This window comes from Symphalangus syndactylus, chromosome X, assembly GCF_028878055.3.
Source record: "Symphalangus syndactylus isolate Jambi chromosome X, NHGRI_mSymSyn1-v2.1_pri, whole genome shotgun sequence".
Classification (NCBI taxonomy): domain Eukaryota; kingdom Metazoa; phylum Chordata; class Mammalia; order Primates; family Hylobatidae; genus Symphalangus; species Symphalangus syndactylus.
In genome coordinates, this window is record NC_072447.2 from 102,668,562 (window position 1) to 102,688,180 (window position 19,619).

Genomic DNA, 19,619 nt, shown 5'->3' on the forward strand with positions numbered 1-19,619 from the left:
TTCATCTGTTGATATTGCCTGCATGAATTACCATTGTGATATTCTTTTTCTATTTATTATTTAGTGGGTACATACTATGTGTATATATTTATGGGGTACATGAGATGTTTTGATACAGGCATAATAATCACATCATGGAAAATGGGATATCCATCCCCTCAAACATTCAGCCTTTGTGTTACAAACAAACCAATCACACATTTTTAGTTACTTTTAAATGTACAATTAAATTATTATTGGCTATAGTTACTCTGTTGAGCTATAAAATACTAGGCCTTATTCATTCATGCTAACTATTTTAGGACCCATCAACCATCCTCACCTCCATCCCATTCCCACCCCCACAACACTCCCAGCCTCTGGTAACTATCCTACTCTCCACAGGTTCAATTATTTGGACTTTTAGATCCAACAAATAAGTGAGAAAATATAATGTTTGTCTTTATGTGGCTGGCTTATTTGACTTAACATAATCACTTCCACTTCCATCCATGTTGCTGCAAATGACTGAATCTCATTCTTTTTTATGGCTGAAGAGTACTCCATTGTATATAAGGACCACATTTTCTTTATCCATTTATTTGTTGATGGACACTTAGGTTGCTTCCAAATCTCGGCTATTATGAACAAAACTGCAACAAACATGGAAGTGCAGACATCTCTTTGATATACTGATTTCTTTCTTTTGGATATTTACCCAGCAGCGGAATTGATGAATTGTGTGGTAGCTCTATGTTTAGTTTTCTGAGGAACCTCCAAAGTGTTCTCCATAGTGGTTGTATTAATTTACATTCCCACCAACAGTACATGAGAGTTCCCTTTTCTCCACATCCTCGCCAGCCTTTGTTAATGCCTGTCTTTTGGATATAAGCCATTTTAATTGGAGTGAGATGATATCTCATTGTAGTTTTAAGTTGCATTTCTCTGATAATCAAAAATGTTGAGCACCTTTTCATATGCCCGTTTGCCACTTGTATGTCTTCTTTTGAGAAATGTCCATTAAAATCTTTTGCCCATTTTTTTGATTGTATAATTAGATTTTTTTCCCATAGAGTTGTTTGAGCTCCTTATATATTCTGGTGATGAATCCCTTGTCAGATGGGTAGTTTGCAAATATTTTCTCCTATTCTGTGGGTTGCCTCTTCACTTTGTTGATTATTGTTTCCTTTGCTGTGCAAAATCTTTTTAAATTTATGTGATCCCATTTGTCCAATTTTGCTTTAGTTGCCTGTGCTGGTAGAGAATTACTTAAGAAATCTTTGCCCAGAGCAAAACCTTGGATAGTTGCCCCCAGTGTTTTCCTGTAGTGATTTCATAGTTTGAGGTCTTATATTTAAGTCTTTATTCCATTCAGATTGATTTTTGTATAGGGTGAGAGGAGACAGGTATTTAGTTTTAATCTTCTGCATATGAATATCCAGTTTTCCCAGCACCATTTATTGAAGAGACTGTCTTTTCCCCAGCATACGTTCTTGGCACCTTTGTTGAAAATGAGTTCACTATAGGTGTGTGGATTTGTTTTTGGGTACTCTATTCTGTTCCATGGGCCTATGTGTCTGTTCTTATGCCAGTACCATGCTGTTTTGTTTACTATAGCCCTGTAGTATAATCGGAAGTCAGGCAATGTGATTCTTTTAGTTTTATTCTTTTTGCTTAGGATAGCTTTGGCTATTCTGGGTCTTTTGTGGTTCCATAGACATTTTAGGATAGTTTTTTTGTTTCTGTGAAGAATGTCATTGGTATTTTCATAGGGATTGCATTGAATCTGTAGATTGCTTTGGGTAGTATGCACATTTTAACAATATTGATTTTTCAATCCATGAACATGGAATATCTTTCCATTTTTTGGTGTCTTCTTCAAATCTTTTCACCAGTGTTTTATAGTTTTCATTAAAGAGGGCTTTCACTTCTTTGGTTAAGTTAATTCCTATATATTTTATGTATGACGACTGTAACTAAATTTATCAGTTGTAATAGTTTTTTTTGTGGAGTTTTTAGATTGTTCCAAACATAAGATCATATCATCTGCAAACAAGAATAATTTGATTTCTTCCTTTCCAATTTGGATGCCTTTTATATCTTTCTCTTCTAGCTAGGACTTCTGGTACTATCTTGAATAACAGTGGTGAAAGTGGGTATCCTTGTCATGTTCCAGATCTTAGAGGAAAGGCTTTCAGTTTTTCCTCATTCAGTATGATACTAGATGTGGGTCTGTCATATATGTCTTTTGTTATGTTGACATATGTTTCTTCTATACCGGGTTTTTTGAGGGTTTTTTTCATGAAGAGATGTTGAATTTTATCAAATGCTTTTTCAGCATAAATTAAAACAGTCTTATGGTTTTTGTCCTTCATTGTGTTGATGTGATGTGCCACATTGATTTGCATATGTTGAATCATCCTTGCATCCCTGGGATAAAATCTCACTTGGTCATGATGAATGGTATTTTTAATATATTATTAAATTTTGTTTGCTTGTAATTTGTTGAGGATATTTGCATAAATATTAAATCAGTGATATTGGCCTGTATATTCCTTTTTTTGATGTGTCTTTGGTTTTGGTATCAGGGTAATTTTAACTTTGTAGAATGAATTTGGAAGCATTCAATCCTCCTCTACTTTTTGATATAGTTTGAGTAGGATTTGTGATAGTTCTTTAAATGTTTGATAGAATTTAGCAGTGTAGCCATTGAGTCACAGGCTTTTCTTCAGTGGGAGACTTATTACAATTTTTTACTTTTATTATAATTTTTTACTTGTTACTTGTCATTGGTCTGTTCAGGTTTTGGATTTCTTCATGGTTCAATCTTGGTATGTTTTCTGTGTCTAGGAATTCATCCATTTCTTCTAGATTTTTCAACTTATTGGCATATAGTTGCTTAAAGTAGCCACTAATGTTCCCTTGAATTTCTGCAGTATCAGTTTTAATGTCTCTTTTTCCATCTCTGATTATATTTGGATCCTCTCTCTTTTTTTATCACATGGTCAAGCTACAAGTTTGTTGATTTTAACTTTTAATAAACAAGTTTTTGTTTCATTCATCTTTTATACTTTTTCATTTCAAATTCCTTAATTTCTGTTCTGATCATTATTATTTCTTCTCTTCTACCAATTTTGGGTTTGGTTTACTCTTGCTTTTCTTGTTCTATAAGTTGCATAGTTAGGTTGTTTACTTGAAATTTTCATTCTTTTTTGATGTAGGTGTTTATAGCTATAAACTTCCTTCTTAGCACTGCTTTCCTGCATCTCATAGGTTTTGATATGTTGTGTTTCTATTATCATTTGTTTCAAGAAATTTTTCAATTTCTTTCTTAGTTACTTCATTGATCCACTGGCCATTCAGCAGCATATTGTTTAAATTCCATGTATTTTTATAGTTTTCAAAATTCCTCTTGTTGTTGACTTCCAATTTTATTCCATTGTGGTTACAGAAGATGCTTGACATTATTTCAATTAAAAAATGTTTTAAGGCTTGTTTTGTGACCTAACATATGATCTTTGAGAATAATCCATGTGCTAAGGAAAAGAATGTGTATTCTGCAGTTCTCAGATGAATTGTTCCGTAAATATCTATAAGATCTACTTTGTCTACAGTAGAGATTAAGTCAAATGTATATTTGTTGATTTTCTGTCTGGAAGATCTGTCCAATGCTAAAAGTGGGGTGTTGAAGTCTCCAGCTATTATTATATTGGGGCCTCTCTCTCTAATAATATTTGCTTTATATATCTGGGTACTCCAGTGTTGAGTGCATATATATTTACAATTGTTATCTCTTGCTGAATTGACCCCTTTATTATTATATACTAACTTTGTCTCTTTTTATAGTTTTTGTCTTGAAATTTATTTTGTCTGACATATGTATAACTACTCCTGCTCTTTTTGGGTTTCCATTGGCATGGAATATCTTTTCCATCCTTTTATTTTCAGTTTATGTGTCTTTATAGGTGAAGTGTGTTTCTTGCAGGTAACAGATTAATGGGTTTTGCTTTTTCATCCATTCAGCCACTCTGTGTATTTTGATTGGAGAGTTTAGTCCATTTATATTCAATGTTATTGTTAATAAGTAGAGAGTTATTCCTGCCATTTTGTTGTTTTTTGGTTGTTTTGTGGTCTTCTCTTCCTTAATTCTTTCATTCCTGTCTTCATTTTAGTGAAGGTGATTTTTCCTCTGGTGATATGATTTAGCTTCTTGCTTTCTAGTTTTTGTGTATCATTTATATGGGTTCTGGTTTAAGGTTACCACAAGGCTTGCAAATACTATAACACATTAGTTAGACTGAAAACAATATTTGCATAAACAAATAAGCAAGAAAAAAAGTAATAAAGACTCTAAGTCTTAACTTTGTCCCCATTTTTTAAATGTTTGTTATTTATACCTTTTTGAACTATCTGTGTCTTGAAAAGTTATTATAGTTATTTTTGACTATCATTTAGTCTTTCTACTTAAGAGTAATTTACATGCCACAGTTACAGTGTTATGATTACAGTGTGTTTCTCTGTGTGCTTATTATTACCAGTGAGTTTTGTAACTTTAGATAATTTCTTATTGCTCATTAACATTTTTTTCTTTCTGACTGAAGTACTCCTTTTAGCATTTCTTGAGGACAGGTATGTTGTTAATGAAATCTCTCAGCTTTTGTTTGTCTGGGGAAGTCTTTATTTTTTCAAGTTTGAAGGATATTTTCACTGGATATACTAGTCTAGGGTAAAAGTTTTTTCCTTCAACACTTTAATTATGTCATGCCACTCTCTCCTGGCCTGTAAGGTTTCCATTGAAAAGTCTGCTGCTGCTAGACGTGTTGGAACTCCATTGTATATTTGTTTCTTTTCTCTTGCTGCTTTTGGAATCCTTTCTTTATCTTTGACCTATGGGAGTCTGAGTACTAAATGCCTTGAGGTAGTCTCCTTTGGGTTAAATCTGGTTGGTGTTCTATCACCTTCTTGTACTTGGATATTGATATCGTTCTCTAGGTTTGGGTAGTTCTCTGTTATTATCCCTTTGAATAAGCTTTCTACCCCTATCTCTTTCTCTACCTCCTCTTTAAGGCTAATAACTCTTAGATTTGCCCTTTAGAGGCTATTTTCTAGATCTTGTAGGCATGCTTCATTATTTTTTATTCTTTTTTCTTTTGTCTCCTCTGACTGTGTATTTTCAATTAGCCTGTCTTCAGGCTCACTAATTCTTTTTCCTGCTTGATCAATTCTGCTATTAAAAGATTCTGATGCATTCTTCACTACGCCAATTTTATTTTTCAACTTCAGAACTTCTGCTTAATTCTTTTTTATTATTTCAATCTGTTTGTTAAACTTATCTGATAGAATTCTGAAATGTCAATTCAAATATTTTGCCCATTTAAAAATCAGTTTATTAGATTTTTTTCTGTAGGGTTATTTGAGCTTCTTATATTTTCTGGTTATTAATCCTTTGTCAGATGGGTAGTTTGCAAACATTTTCTCCTATTCGGTGGACTGTCTCTTCACTGTGTTGATTGTTTCCTTTGCTGTGGAGAAGCTTTTTAACTCGATGTGATCCCATTTGCCCCTTTTTGCTTTGGTTGCATGTGCTTGTGGGATATTGCTCAAGAAATTTTTCCTCCTTGGGAAGGCTTTCCAGATATTTGAAATGACTTGCATGTTGCAATTTATGCTGTATCTTCTTTGAGGGGGGGACCCCAACCTCATTAATGATGTGGTTCTTGCAGACTTGTCAAGGTACTGCCTTGATGGTCTTGTCCAAGATCTGGAAGAATTCTTTAGATTACTAGGCAAAGACTCTTGTTTTCTTCCCTTACTTTCTTCCAAACAAATGGAGTCTCTCTGATCTGAGCTACCTGGAGCTGGGCATGCAGCGACACAAGCATCCCTGTGGCCACCACCCCTAGGATTGTGCTGAGTTAGACCTGAACCTAGCACAGCACTGGGTCTCTCCCCAAGTCTGCTGTAACCACTCCTTGGCTGCTACCACCTATGATTGCTCAAAGCCCTGGGAGTCTACAATCACCAGGTGGCAACACCAGCCAGGCCTGTCACTCTCTTCAGTGCAGCAAGTTCCCCCATGCCCCAGTTGGGTCCAGAGGTGCCTTCTGTGAGCCAGGGACTAAAGTAAAAAATCTTAGAACTCTACCTGGTGTTCTACTATACTGCAGCTGAGCTGGCACTCAAACCACAAAATGCAGTCCTTCCCACTCTTCCCTCCCTTTGGCTACCACAGGCTCATGGGGAGTACTGCCAGACTGCCACTGGTATTCCCTTAAGGCCCCATGGATCTTCAGTCAGCTTGTGGTAAATGCTGCCTGGCAGGGGACTCATCCTTCTGGGGAGTTGGCTCATCTCTGGCCCTGGGCAGGTCCAGAAATGCCATCCCGGAACTACGTCCTGGATTCGGAAACCCCAAGTGCCCATTTGTTGCTCTAGGTCCTGTGGCTAAGCTGGTATCTGAAGTCAGCAAGTGTCAGTCTCACCCAAAGCCCTTGATGAAGCATCTGGGTATTGCTGCTGGTTATTCAGGGCTCAAGGGCTCTTCAGTTTGGAGGTGGTGAGACCTGCCAGGACTGGGTCCTTCTTTTCAAGGAGTGGGTTCCCTTCTGGCACAGGGTTTGTCCAGAAATGTCCAGGAGCTAAGACCTGGAATGGAGGCCTCATGACTCTGGCCACTACCCTATCCTGCTGTGGCTGAGCTGGTACCAAGATGCAAGACAAAGTCCTCCCCACCATTCCATCTTCTCCCCTCAAGTGGAAGGAAGAGGTCTCTTTTGGTGCTGTGAGCAGTGTAGCCTAGGTTTAGGGTAGGGGTGATGCCAGCACTCCGTTTGCCACCATGGCTGGTGTCTCAGTAGGTCATGTGCCCCCCAGTCCACTGCCTCTGAGCCCAGTTCAGCCCTAGAACTTACATAGGTGTTATAGTACTTGTGGTCTAGATTGCCTTTCAAATTTATTTGGGGTTGAGAGCATGTTAGCCCATGGTGGTAAGGCTTGTGGGAACTAAAATTCCAACCACTGGGATCAGTGATTTCCCTCTTGCTCGGACTGGTTTAAATGCTCCTTCTGTGGGCAGGCATTAGCTGAGGTTGGTCTGGTTTTGCTTTCTGCTGTGATAGAACTGCACTGAGTTCAATGCCTCACGAGTACTGGCTCTCCTCGCCAGGGCACAGAAATGCTCTGCCCCCCACACTGCTGCTGCCAGGGGGCCCAGGAGGGATGGCATCAGTGATTCAGGACTGTTTATTCTACCTCTTCAGTGCCTCTTTCAGTGATATGAAGTTAAAACCAGGTACTGTGAATGCTTACCTGATTTTTGGTTCTTACAAAGGTGTTTGCTTGTATGTGTATGTAGTTGTTAAATTGATGTCCTTGCGAGAAGAAAGATCTGTATAGCCTTCTATTCCACCATCTTGCTCTATCCCTTTTCCTATCACTGTGATACTAATGGTGATTTTCTGGTTTCCTCATTTATTTTACATTTATTAATTGGAATTTTTCTTCAAGGAAGATTTATCCCTTCATCCTATTATTTACTTATGTTAGTATGGACTCTCAGATGTTTATTTTATTCTTTGGGCTATAATCCAATATTATTATTTATTTCGTTACTCAAATTGTTTCATCTTTGGCAATTGGCATGTCTTTTAGACTGACTCCAATGTCCTTTTCTTTCTTTTGTTTTTCTTCTTGAGTTCTTCCTTACTTTCATGAACCACAAGATGCTACAGGTACAGTTTCTATTTTCTCTGACCTAGCCCTAGAATCAGCCATTTCTCCAAATATCCTTGGGTGCTTATATTGTGTGTGTGTGTGTGTGTATACATACATATGTATACACACACACACACACACACACACACACACACACAAATGTGACTTCATACTGATATCTCCAAGTCTAATCTAGTACCACAGGGTTCATTCTAGCATTCCTCCTTATTTCCTCAGACAGTGTGAAACCTGATTCAATTATCTACAATATATTTACTCATTTGTTCAAACCTATTATACAAGTAATTTCAGAATTGCTAATTCCTTTTACTGTGAGAAACCAATTTATCAGCAAAAGCACATTTTGTAGTTTTTTGTTTTCATTTTTTTTGTATTTAGCCTAACACTGTCTGTTCAAAACACTGTTTTACAAAGTTGCTTAGGTCAACTCCTTTCTTCTCCAGCACCTTTAGAAAGTATCCCGAACCCTATTCTAAGAGATTTTCTTTCAGTAGTTTTTGGGCGTGGCTCTGGAATTTTTAGTTTTAATCAGCATCCCAGTGATTAATATACAGATAAACCTTGGACCTCAGTTTGATTTACTGATCTAGGATATGTTGAGCACATCTCCACCCTTCATTCCTGGAGAGCCTACACCAGTTGAAAAACACAAAGCTAAAAATATCTCATTAAGCCAAGCCAGAGAGGAGCATTATCAGTACCCCACAGAGATTAAACTCTTCTCATATTTACTTTCTCTCTACTTCTGCACTGAGTTCTACTTACTTACGTGAATTCTAAGGAAAAGGGATATCAAATAAATTGTGGCTTCTTGTTTCTCCTTAAGTATTACTCTAGCAACAGAAACTGGAAGACAATTTCAGGAAATGGGGAGATCAGAGACTATGGAACTCTTATAGCAGGAACAAGCTGGAGTCAACCTCCCTCGTAACGCTGAGTTAATTCTTTATTATTATGAGTACTCTGGCACATTCCTGCTTTGGCACTTCATTGCTCCAGCAAAATACGACATGAGAGCTGCTGCCTTTGGCAAGCAATACTTAATAATAAAACTCTTCACCTCTCATTTGCAAGCTCCAGAAAACAGTACTAATGATAATTTCTGTTGCAGACTTAAAATTAGGGCCATTTGATTATTTACATTTTACAGATGACAAAGGAGAAAACACAACTGGAATGAGAATTCAGTACTCAAATTACTAATGTAATGATCCAGCTTAACTCTATCAATTGCGTAACATGAAAACCTTCTGTTTGTGTGGCCTCTCTCTTTTATTGGTCATTTTCAGGAGACATTTATTTGCATAGACTTTAAGGAACAATAGAAATCTCTGCGGTGGTAACATAGAGAAAGTTAAAATATGACCCAAATATGGTAAAGGGTTTGATTTCTATAGTTTTCTTTTTACTTTTCAAGCTTCAACTCTAAGGTAATGTTCTTTCCTTGAGGTATGAAAACTGGGTAACATTTTGTGAGATAATTCCAGCCAGCAGTTAGTTGTATAGAACTTCTAGCATTTCTATAATAAGAATACCACTTTATAACTTAGTAATACAGTGATGTTGTTAAATAGAATGAAGAGTTTGCACAGAAAAGATACAACCCACTTTGAAGAGCTTTGTGGTTCAACTGGTAATCATCACTGGGGCAGTTCTCTCTGATTCAGTATCTGGTACTCAGAATTCATAATTCAGAATAACTAAAAGGAAATCCATTCAGAGGTTAGCTTATTGGATTTGGATCCACCTTTTAAAGAAGAAAAAGAAAACATCAGAAGTCTATGTGCCTTAGAAATCATATAGTACATTCCTTATCAGTCTTTTGCCTGATATAATGTCCTTTATTGCCTTTTCTAATATAGAGAATAGTTTGCTGTAATGCAGCAGTCACTCCGAACAAACATTATTATTGTGTGACTTGCCCTGACGTTTCTCCCTCCTTTCTTCATTTCTTCCTCCTCTCTCTTACTAACACCCCCGCCCCCCACCACCCCCCCCCCATGCACCCAGTCACTCATGGATAATAAACTATCATTCTGCTATGAAACCAAGTGGGCCACTCCTCACAACAACTCCACAGCAATCTGTGAAAATAGAGTAGAGATGAGAATTCAGAATGCATTCAATGTTACAGCTGGTGCAGCTGTGCTCTGAATCTGGTCAATGTATATATTTATTTCAGAAGGTTGTGAACCAGTAGAAAATAGGAATTTTGCAAATGTCAAATTATTATGCCCCTTTATTCCTCTGAATTTTTAGTACCTGACAATTGGCCAATTAGCAAAGAACCGGTACGTGTTTTACATGATTCATTTGGCATAACTCAACACGCTTCTATCTGAGGAGACTGCAAATACAGTACATGATTGTATTACATAATTATATGCTATATTATCTACAGCTAATAGAGACATTGCTGCATAGAGATAGGTCAGGTTTACATGTTTAAATGCTGTTAGAATGATAACTCTTTGTTCAATTGCAAATAAATGGAATAAAAGGACATGATTTCTTTAGCCTGGACAGTGTTCTCAGCACAGTACAGAGATTAAACATTTAACTCATATTGAGAGAGACACTTTCTCCTCAAGGGATCCATAAACAACACCTATCACACTCAAAGAAAGACTTCTCATTTGATCTCCTAGAAATATTCCCAGGGTATCTTTCACCCCTGTCAGCTGTTGTCACAGTTTGACAGTGAATGTATCAGCAAGACAACAATGCCTAATTGCCTGCACCCTGTCATTTCAATATAGAGTAGCTTTGGTCATCCATACCCTGCTTATGATAACAGTCAAAGGAAAAGTGGATGTAGAAGAAACACTAAAAGACTGAAATGCCTTTCTGATAAGTTGTCAAATAGTGAAAGAGCTCTTTGCTTGATACCCAACTATCTTTAAAATTGCCACCCAATTTAATTCTTAATATTAAGTCTTACGTGATTATACTGTAAAACTCTGAGGAATTAGGATCTCGAAGGTAGAATGATGTTGACATATATACCTAAAACCATTGCCCCTGGGAATTTTCATTCCATGGCAAATTTATACATGCCTATATTTTCTATAGTAGAGAAATATTGGAAGAAGAGGCGTAATCCTGAGAAAAGGTATTGTCATAGCCAACTCAGCAATAAGACCACAGCAATGTTAGAAGATAGTGTTCATACCCACCTTAAGTCTTCTGATAACTTCCAATGCAAAAAGAAGTGAATGTAGGGAAGGAGACTGCATCTATGAAAGGGAATGAGGGAGGAGGCGGCCCAAATAGCTGCCTATGAAAGGAAAGTGTTAAGACAGATCTCACTAGAATGTATCAAAAAGATCTTTACTGTATGTCAATGAAACCTTCACAGAATACCTTACAGAATAAGAAAGAAAGAAGGTACAAATATTTGATGTCCCTACTATATGCCAGGCCTCATGCTTGCTACTTTATATATGTGTGATCTCTCCTTAATCTTCATAACAGCACTATGAAAACAAGAAAGTACTGGTTTAGAGCGGTTCTGTGTCTCATCCAATTATGCCACTTATTACGCATGTACCACTGAACTTATGACTCCAACAGAATCAACTCAGGCATACTTCCCTAGCCACAATTAGGAAAATTAAAGAACACTGAAAACTGGAGATGGTTAGAGGAACCTCCTTAGCTACTCAGAGTTGTTCCCCATGATCTTTTCAGTGTTTTCAGAAACTTGCTTCATTATCAGAAAACTGCTCTATATGCACAGCTTCTCTGAATGTTTCCTTCATTTACTTACCTAACCTGAAATTTGGTAGTTCCTAAAAAATTATTTCTTTTTCTTGGTAGCATCTCAAGTGGACATTGTTTTGTTTTCCTTTCATAATCCAGGTAACTCAGAAGTTGAAATTGGTGTCTTCCTTGTTCCTCAATATTACTTATAGACATTTGCTTCTCCTCCCACTTTCTAAAACCCCTGTTTCTATTAGGATCACATAGTCATTATAGCTAGCCTCTTTTTCAATAGCATTAACCTGGAAAAATTTGAATCTAAATGATCAATCTCTTGCCCAGCAGATAAGAATCAAACAACCATGGAGATTAGTATCTAACACCCTATGTGTGTGATCATGCAAACAAAATTAGTACTCAGAAAATCCCAGCAATGTTAACAAATGCCTCTTTAACTTTGCTTTCAAACTCTCTGCAATCCCGTCTTCTTACCTTGTTTATTCTTCCTAAATATTTAAACAAGCCATCTCTGCCCTATGTCTCAGACTTTATAGAGAAAGTAGAACTTATTAGACAGAAATTGCTTCATCATCATTAAATCAGAAAAAACAAAAACAAAACATAGGAGTGCCTGCTCCCATATTTGGCTTTTGCCTCATATTACAATAGAGAAAGAAGAAGCGATTCCAGTAAGTACATGACCCTTAAACCACAGTTTCCAAAAGACTATGAGATAGATTTAATTCACAGATCAGTTAAAAGTCACAAGGAAGGCAATGAAAACAAGAAATATGGAGAGTGACTCATTAGTCCAGAGGTAGCAGATTCACAATAATACCAGCACAAACTACTTCCTGAAGGGACGTTGTCCTTAGTTTTTGCTGAAAACTAAGTGTAAGAAATGGATTAGCAGGGTGAGACCCCATTTCTTTCAAATAATAAGATATAGAGCTAGATGAAGAATCACATGCACAAGCCACGTTTGCAGGAAGTCATCTGCCTCTGTGGCAGTAAAGTAGAAGTAATTCTTTGAGTATAAAGCTTAGAGGGCTACAGTTGCTCCCTCTCCAACCAATTACAAATAGCTGGTCTAGAAAAATCCAATTCATTCAGTAATGAATAATATAGGGAAAAACTGGCATGATATTGACACAAAAAATGTCATAAGAAAAATATAGAAAAGGGCTGCAAAATTTAGAAACAAAAGAACATTCACCAGAATGTGTTTCAACACATGATTTAAAGACAATGGATCAATCACATTTAAAAACAAAAATCACAGATCAGGAAAGAAATGATGTGACAACAGAAGCAATGAAGTATGAGCTGGAATCACTAAGGAAATAAGAGCATTAATTTTAACAAAAACCTGAAACAAAAACAAAACTGGTGGGATGACAGAAGAAAACAGATAGTGTGGAAAATTGGGTGTGATACTGTGAAATAATGTAAAATCATATATATATAGAAGATTATATAAGACTGCATGTGTGTGTATGTGTGTATATATAGAGAGAGAAAGAGAGAGAGGAGAGAGAGAGTGCTCCTAAGATCTTTATAATTTCCTGAGTGATAGGAGGATAGGGCAAAGGCCTCCAAAATCAGGTGACAGACTCATCATTTGTTCTAATGAGGTAACTTTTGGTGGGCTCCTGGATAGCATCAGGATGGGGGCTAGTTGCCAGGAAAATGACCCATGTCATTAGATGGGTGGAACTGTCAGTCCAACCCTGACCTCCAGGAAGGAGAGAGGGGCTAAAATTGACCAATGGACAATGATGTAATCAACTATATCTGTGTAATGTGGCCTTCATAAAACCCCAAAAGGACAGGGTGAAAAGAGCTTCTGGATTGCTGAAAACATGAAAGTTCCTGGAGGGTGTTATGTTTGGAAAAGGCACAAATGCTCCATGTTCCTTCCCACATAGCTTACTCTGTGCATCTTTTTCATTTGGCTATTCATCTGTACCCTTAGAAATATCTTTCATAATAAATGAATGGATGTAAGTAAAGCAATTCCTTGAGTTCTGTGAGGCACTCTAGCCAATTAATTAATGAGGAGAGTGTTATGGGAACCCCCAATTTATAGCTGATTAATGAGAAGTGTAGGTTACAACCTCCTGCTTGTCACTGGAATCTGAAGTCAGGAGCAGTCTTGTGGGACTGAGCCCTCAACCTGTGGGATGTGATGCTATCCCAGGTAGATAGTATAGGAATTGATCTAACATTATAGACACCCAGTTGTTGTCCATTGTGAGAAATCTCTGCACATTGTGGGCACAGAAATATACTGTGTTGAGTAGCATAAGAGTAGAGAGAAAATTTTTTTTTTTAAAGATGTGGTTAGAAACTTGGAAGACAGAAACTGGGAAGTAAATGATGATGATAATAATAAAGTGAATAAAGAGTTTAAAAGGGATGGGTGAGGCAATGATAGACTTAGAAGCCTGGCAAAGGAGAGTGAACTTATGTGTAAATGGAGTACCTAATGAAGAAAACTGAAACAATGAAACAGAACAAATATTTCAATACATTATTCAATAAAACTCTACTAAAAAAGGGAATGCAAAGCTATATATATAAAGAACTGTGTAAGGGACACTGTGTGTGTAAGAGAAGATGGAACCAGAATGGTCAATGCTGGGAAATGTCCTAGTAAAGTTGTGGGTTGTTAAAGTTAGTTAAATAATTCTTTGAACAGTCAGACAAAAAGATCAAGTCACGTATAAAGAGAAAAGAATTAAACTAGCCTCAATTTTTTCCATAGAACAATTCTATACTAAAAGATAGTGAAACATCTACAAAGAGTTCAAGGATAGAAAATGCAAGCCAATGATTTACATCCAGTCAAACTGTCCTTCATGTGTAAAGACTGTAGACACACGCATTTGAATTGGCCAGATTTCGGAGGCTATTGTTCTGTGAGCTTTTATGAGGATACTACAAGAGAACCATTTTGAGCCAAAAGAAGTGATGACAAAGAAAATTAAGCTAAAAGATTGACAATGAATTTTGAATACTTTTAACTGTATAAATAAAGCCAAAACAAATGTAGGAATACAGTGAAAGAGCAGAAGGTAAATGTTATATGCCTTAAGAACGTCAAAGTCATGTAATTAACACCAATTGGGAGAAGTAGAGAAAAGAATGTGTAGGTAGAGTAAGTGTACTGATTACCTAATTGTAATAGATGGGAATCATCTTATATGCCTTAAATATAATAAGGCATAGGAATAGTTGAGGCAAGTAATAGCTATATATTTGACTATACAAAAGAAAATTCTGAGAAAGGGTATATTAGTGCATTCATTATTTTATTACAAAAAAAGAACACATATACCTTTACCATCTGCAAAGATAAATAGACTTGCATTACCAATTTAAGGAAAAGAGGAATTTAAGATTGTATCACAAAGCAAAACTAAACTCTACATTGTATATATAAGAGATACACATAAAGCACAGTTATTCAAAAGGGTGGCAAGTAAAAATATATCCCAGGTAAATGCAAACAAAAAAATGGCAAAGGTCAGGTTTTTAATACAAACAAGGTAGAATTAAAGCCAAAAGCACTGAAATGGATGGAGAAGGACACTACAAGGTGATAAAGGATGCAATTTATATGTAAGATAAAATAGTCATATATTTAACGTTAAGTAACATAGTAACAGCATTCATAGATCAGAAATCATAGGAAAAAAGGGAGAAATTTATAAAAGAATACACAGGTAGGATGATGATTCATTACAATGAAATAAGTCTAGAAATTTATAATTTTTTTAAATTATGAAAACAATGTTTTCTGTGTGCAAATTAAAAACAGATCCCTATAATTTTAGAGCATCAAATAGGAAATACAAAATTGAAGTATATTGTCTCTAAAATAATATAATAAAAGCATTATACATCACTACCTGAGAGACACAGCTAAAGCAATGCTGGGGGTAAATTCAGGACCTTAAATATGTATATCAGTAAAAAAGCAGAATGTAAGCAAGTGAATTAGTAATCTGACTTAAAATTAGAGATACAGCAGCAAAATATTAAAGTTTGAATTAATAAATTAACAAAGATAGAGAATATGAGATTTGGGGGGGTTGGAAAAGTATCCAAACTATATCGTTCCACCACAAGCCACCGAAATCTCATGTCTTTCTCACATTGTAAAATACAATCATTTTCCCGGTATGGACTTTTGGGACATTCTCACAAACACACTCAGAAATAGGTTTTAACCTGGGCATTCCACGTCCCAGTGAAGTAGCCACATGAAGTAAACCATCATGGAGTACTTAAAGGAAATGAAAAGAAAGGGCACTAGACGGAATTTCCAATCCACAATATTCCCTAAAGTCTTAACTCAGTTCACCATTAACTTTAAAGTCCTAAGTCTAAAGTCTCAACTGAGACTTGCAAATTTCTTACAGCTCTGAGCCTGTAAAATTAAAAACAAGTTATTTCTAAGATACAATAGTGGTACAGGCATTGAGAAAACATTCCCATTCCAAAAGGGAGAAATTAGCCAAAAGAAAGGAGTAATAGGCCTCATGCAAGTTTGAAATACAGCAGGGCAGACAATAAACCTTGTAATTCCAAAATAATCCTTGACCCCATGTCCCTCATCCTGAGCACACTGGTGCAAGAGGTGAGCCCTGGAGACTCAGACTGCCCTGCCCCCATGGCTTTGCGGTTTCAAATGCTAATCTCATCCAGAAACTCTCACAAACACACTCAGAAATATGTTTTAACCTGGGCACTCCATATCCCAGTCAAGTAGCCACAAGAAGTAAAACATCATGGAGTACTTAAAGGAAATAAAAGAAAAAGAAAGGACACTAGACAGAATTTCCAATCCACATGAAATAAATAGAAGCCGGGAGAAGTACTCACGCCTGTAACTGCAGCGCTTTGGGAGGCCAAGGTGGGAGGATTCCTTGAAGCCTGGAGTTCAAGACTAGTCTGGGTAACAAAGTGAGATTCCATCTACAAAAAATTTAAAAATTACCCAGTGTGGTGGCATGCACTTGTAGTCTCAGCTACTTGGGAGGCTGAGGTGGGAGGATTGGGTGAGCCCAGGAGTTTGAGGCTGCAGTGAGGTAAGATCACATTGTCTCTTAAAAAAGTAAGTAAATAGGCAGGAGAATGGCGTGAACCCAGGAGGTGGAGCTTGCAGTGAGCCGAGATCGCACCACTGCACTCCAGCACTCTAGCCTGGGCGACAGAGCGAGACTCTGTCTCAAAAAAAAAAAAAAGTAAGTAAATAGGTGAAGAACTAATAAAAGCAATTACATAAGTAAATATAAAATAAATATATTTTTGAAATTTTTTTCTATATGATTAAAATGAAAGTAGACTAAATTCATAGACACACAATACATAAAGATGTAATTTTGATGACAACAGCACAAATAATATGAAATGGAGCTATGTAGGAACAAAGTTTTTTTTGTTGTTTTTGTTTTATTTTTTTGAGGGGAAGGAAGAGTGGGAAGGACTGTGTTTTGTTGTTTGAAAGCCAGCTCAGCTGCAATACAATAGAATAACAGGTATACTTCTAAGGTTTTTGACTCTAGTCCCTGACTCCTGGATAGCACCTCTGAACCCACCTGGAAGACCTTGCTGCCCTGAAAGGAAGAAGGAAGGACAGAGACTTGGGTAACTTTGCCACCTGCTGATTGTAGAGGCCCAGGGTCTTGAGCAAACATAAGCAGTGGTCAGGGGGTAGTTACAGCAGGCCTTGGGAGAGATCCAGGACTGTGCTAGCTTTAATACATGAAAATTAAATAACGTGCTCTTGAATGACCAGTGGGTCAATGAAAAAATTAAGAAGAAAAGTGAAACATTTTTTGTAACAAGTGATAATGGAAACACAACATACCAAAACCTATGGGATAAAGCAAAAGCACTACAAAGAGAGAAGTTTTTAGCTATAAGTGCCTACATCAAAGAGAGGAAAAACTTCAAATAAAAAAAAATCTAACAATGAATCTTAAATAATTACGAAAGCAAGAGCAAAGAAAATGTAAAATAGCTAGAAGAAAAGAAATAATAGAGATCAGAGCAGAAATAAATGAAATTGAAATTAAAAAATACAAAAGATGAATGAAACAAAAAGTTGGCTTTTTGAAAGTTAAACAAAATTGACAAACCTTTAGCCATATTAACTAAGAAAAAAAGAGGGACGGTCCAAATAAATAAAATTAGAAATGAAAAAGGAGACATTACAAACTGATACTGCAGAAATTCAAAAGGTCGTAAGTGGATACTATGAACAACTATATGCCGATAAATTGGAAAATCTAGAAGAAATGAACAAATTTCTAGATACATACAACCTACCAAGATTGAACCATGAAGAAATGCAAAACATTAATTACCAATAACAAGTAACAAGATTAAAGCCCTAATAATAATAATAATAAAGTCTTTCAGTAAAGAAAAGCCTGGGACCTGGGGGCTTCACCTCTGAATTCTACCAAACTTTTAAAGAACTAATACCAATCCAACTCAAACTATTCCGAGAAATAGAGGAGGAGGGAATACTTTGAAACTCATTTTATAAGGCCAGTATTACCCTGATAAAAAACAAAACAAAAAAACAAAAAACAAACAAACAAACAAAAAGACACAACAACAAAAAAGAAAACTACAGGCCAATATATTTGATGGGTATGGATGCAAAAATCTTCAATAAAATACTAGAAAACAGAATTCAGCAATACATTAGAAAGATCATTCATCCTGACCAAATGGGATTTGTCCCCGAGATGCAAGGATGGTTCAACATATGCAAACCAATCAATGTGATACATTATATCAACAGAATAAAGAATAAAAACTGAAAAAGCATTTGATAAAATTCAACATCCTTTCATGATAAAAACCCTGAAAAACTGGGGACAGAAGGAATATACCTCAATATAATGAAAGCCATACACAACAGACCCATAGCTAGTATCATACTGAATGGGGAAAAACTGAAAGCCTTTTGTCTAAGATCTGGAACATGACAAGGATGTCCACTGTCACCACTGTATTCAACATAGTCCTGGAAGTCCTAGCTAGAGCAATCAGACAAGAGAAAGATATAAAAGACATCCAAATTGGAAAGGAAGAAGTTAAATTATCTTTGCAGACGATGTGATATTATATTTGAAAAAAACCTGAATACTCCAAAAAAAAAACTATTAGAACTGATAAATACATTAAAGTTTCAGGATACAAAATCAACATTCACAAATCAGTAGCATTTCTACATACCAACTATGAACAATCTGAAAAAAGAAATTAAATGTAATCCTATTTACAACAGCCACACATAAAATTATATACCTAGGAATTATAAATTATTTTTGACTATAGTTACCCTGCTGTGCTAGCAAATACTAGGTCTTATTCTTTCTGTGTAACTATTTTTTTACACCCGTTAACCATCTCCACATCAAAAAATGGAAAAATCTTCCATGTTCACAAATTGGAAGAATCAACATTGTTAAAATGTCCATACTACCCAAAGCAATCTACATATTCAATGCAATCGCTATCAAAATACCAGTGACATTCTTCACAGAAATAGAAAACACAATCCTAAAAAAAGACCCAGGATAGCCAAAGCTATCTTAAGCAAAAAGAACGAAACTAGAGGAATCACATTATCTGACTTCAAATTATACTACAGAACCCTATCTCTTGCTATATACAAAAATCAAATCAAAATGGTTTAAAGACTTAAACTAAGACCTCAAACTGTGAAACTACTACAATAAGACAGTGGGGAAAATTTCTAGAACATTGGTCTGGGCAAAGACTTTTTGAGCAATATCCAGCAGCACAGACAACCAACGCAAAAATGGACAAATGGGATTGCATCAAGTTAAAAAGCTTCTGCACAGAAAAGGATACAATTGACAAAGTGAAGAGACAACCCACAGAATGGAAGAAAATATTTACAAACTATCCCTCTAACTAGGGATTCCAATCAGAATATATAAGGAGCTTAAACAACTCTATAGAAAAAAATTCTAATAAGCTGATCAAAAAACTGGCAAAATATTTGAATAGACTTCTCTCCAAAGAAGACATTCAGATGGCAAACAGACATGAAAAGGTGCTCATCATGTATTGATCATCAGAGAAATGCAAAACAAAACTACCATGAGATATTAACTCACCAGAGTTAAAATGGCTTATATCCAAAAGACAGG